The 3,324-nt window shown below is 38.2% G+C and overlaps 1 long non-coding RNA gene across 1 annotated transcript; it reads right to left on the reverse strand.

Annotated features, from left to right (window-relative positions):
- Positions 1-700: 700 nt before the first annotated feature.
- On the reverse strand, positions 701-1,245 carry LOC104954818 (uncharacterized). The gene is made up of 3 exons (XR_799390.1): positions 1,160-1,245; positions 874-905; positions 701-770 (listed from the first exon to the last, which is right to left on the reverse strand). It is a non-coding gene; the product is annotated as an uncharacterized lncRNA (long non-coding RNA).
- Between the last annotated feature and the right edge of the window lie 2,079 nt (positions 1,246-3,324).

A 3,324-nucleotide genomic window follows, 5' to 3' on the forward strand; every position in this document is an offset into this window, starting at 1 on the left:
ACACACACACACACACACAAACACACACACACACACACACACACATACACACACACATACACACACACACACACACACCATACACACACACACACACACACATACACACACACACACACACACACACACACACACACACACACACACACACACACACACACACCTTCACTGGGAACTCACACACACACACACACACACACACACACACACACACACACACACACACACACACACACACACACACACACACACACACACACACACACACACAGAGATACCTTCACTGGGCACGCCACACACACACACACACACACACACACACACACACACACACACACACACACACACACACACACACACACACACACACACACACACACTCACAGGCACACACACACACTCACAGGTGCACACACACACACACACACACACACACACACACACACACACACATACCTTCACTGGGCACGAACACACACACACAGATACCTTCACTAGGGACGACCACACAGCTCACACACACCACTGTCTATTCACACTTCAATAATGTTCACTATTCTTTATACTTGTATGACGTTTTCATACTGCCAAGTTTTTTAATCCATGACATAATTCCTTAATTGCTTTTTATTTTTGAATCAATAATATCATCCTTCAAAGTCACTCTAAGCAGATGTTGTCCCTTCATATAAATGCTTACCTCCTTGCTTCTTAGTATCGTCTCCTTTCTGATCAACTTTCTTCGGCTGCTCTTTAGGACTCTGAGGTTGCTGTGAAATGAAAGCAAATATTAATACAGGGAAGCCACGAAAGTGTACAAGATATTTAGGAAACAGTGTGTATTTTAGATGTGTATACTCGTGATTTTCCTACCTTGGTAGCTGACTTCTTGTCCTGCTTATTACCTAAAAATAACAGAAGAAATTGGTGGTCAAACATTTGGAAATGAGGACATTTTAACATTTGTTAGTCAAGTTATTTTAATAGTCAAGTTATTTATAATATGCCTACAACTCCTCTGGCATCCAGATCAATTAAACAAAAAAATGTCTTAACTTTCTTTTTCAATGAGTCAAGTTATTTTAATATGCCTTACAACTCCTCTGGTATCCAGAAGATAAATTAAAAAAAAATATATAGTGTATTTCCCCCACATTACCTTTTGTTCCTGGCATTTTGGCTTATCTCTAGTCAGTGATTACTGAGAAATGTGTTTAAAGTGCCGCGCGACCCGCTCATTTATGGCCCTCGCCTCTGAATGGCTCCGTCACTGGGGCCCCTTCGAGAAAGCGAACCACGAACAAGCAAAGAGCCCCGTCAGCTGAGTAACCCCGCCCCCCCCCCAAAAAAAATCCCCACTCTTTGCTGATCCGGTCGGAAAAAGACTCCCAGCTGACCTTGTCATAAAGCCATTGTGAACTCAGTGGAACTGTGTGTGCACCTTTTGTCCCGACAAGAAAGCCTCGTTAACGTGAGAGTGTGTTACCATTATTTTAAAATAAGGTCGACTACGTCAGGGATCACTATTACTTTAAAGTGTTTATCACTTGTCACTTGATTAGGATCGTGCCCTCTCAAAACCAAATAAGAAGGTGTAGGCAGATGTTACATTTGATTAATATGATTGAAGTGAATTAGTCTTCAGTGTTGTCGGCAGTGAGTGGAGGATTAAGTGAGGCTAAATGTGCTAACCTTGCGTTATCCATTGTGTGTACTTTTAAGAGGGGGAGGTATATTTATATTGATGTACTTTAATTTCGTTTTGAGGTATGTGCACTTGTGCTTAGTACTTCTACTCAACAAATTGGTAGCAAATATTGTATTTTACTATTTGACAATGTATTAAAATAATGGGGAAATAATGAAACAAGATTAAACTAATTGAAAAATATAATAATGTACAAATAATAACACAGCTTTATTTATAAATGTATACAGTGACATGATCCATGATAGGTGCACCCACAATTCTAATTCAGACACTTTTAAGCATTATACTAGAACAATACATTATTATTATTATTTATTGATTTCATGTATTATTCTTTTTCTTTGTTGTTTTGTTAAGTTAAGTTATTATTCGACCACTACTTGTATCTTATTTGAGGAGGGTCAAAGTTTTAGTAGCCAGAATTGTCTTTAGTTCTTTATTGTCAGACTCAAATTAACGATTTAAAAAGAAACATACAAAAAAAGACAAAAAAAACAAACAAATATGTTTAATTTCCTTATCTAATCAAATAGCAGTAGTTTCATCACATTGTCTAAAAGAAATAAAGAAATATAAAGAAATCTGAAGCTGTGAATCATCAGATTTTGCTCCTCACTAGTGGGCGGCGCTTAGCGGGTCACGTGACCTGACTGTTGAAGCAGTGATGGAGAGAAGCTAAGGAAGGTGAGCCGCTTTCACCCTTATTTCTCCGTGTTTTTGTCCTTAATTATGACTAGACAATGCCTTATTCTCTGTATAAACTCGCTTAATGATAGACTTTCTATGTCAATTGGAGGATTTGTGGGAGAATTACATTTAAGCGAGGAAAACGTGTTTGATGTTGTGGCTAACTGCTAGCTAACGTTAGCTGTCAGAGACTACTTCCTGTCTGAATGCTGAACCAAATACACACATATTTTAGCTCTTTTTGACTGTTTTACTGCACTTTAACTATCATTTCCTGGTGTTAAAACACGTCAAATTATCTAATGGTGCCATTTTATTCTAGAGCATCCCCTGATTCAATGCTTTTTATGGGTGGGGTGATATCAGATGTTTATTTAGAATATAGTTGAGAACGTTGGCCACAATGAAGTATACTTACAATTATGGGAGTAATAAAGGTTTGCAATAAGGGAGAAGTGTTAATTGAAACCCTCCCTTTCTCATTCTCCTGTTTTACAATTGTCATGAACTTTATACATTAACAGAGGGATTTATAATAACAGGAGGTGTACACCGACATAGTGAGGGACAACCCGGCAGGTTTAATAACAGACAAACAAAAAGGAATTACAATAGTTTGGTCTGAAACGGTGACATGCAGTAGATGTAGAGTCTATTCCCAACATTTATAATCTACATATTCATTTAAATTGTCCTGTAATGTAGGTAATTGTTCTTTACAAATTCTCTATCTTGTATATCTTAGGCATTTTTTACATTACATGTCACTTGTTAGACGCTTTTATCCAAAGCGGCTAACATCCCCACAGAAGCAATTTGGGGGGAAGTGTCTCAGGGACACAACGACATACTGACTGCAGTGGGGTTTGAACCTGTGATTCGCCACAGTCTTTTTAATGTCTCATTTTAATGTCTACTTGCCCGTT

The sequence above is a fragment of the Notothenia coriiceps genome, unplaced genomic scaffold (genome assembly GCF_000735185.1).
Source record: "Notothenia coriiceps isolate Sejong01 unplaced genomic scaffold, NC01 NC01_scaffold00023998, whole genome shotgun sequence".
Classification (NCBI taxonomy): domain Eukaryota; kingdom Metazoa; phylum Chordata; class Actinopteri; order Perciformes; family Nototheniidae; genus Notothenia; species Notothenia coriiceps.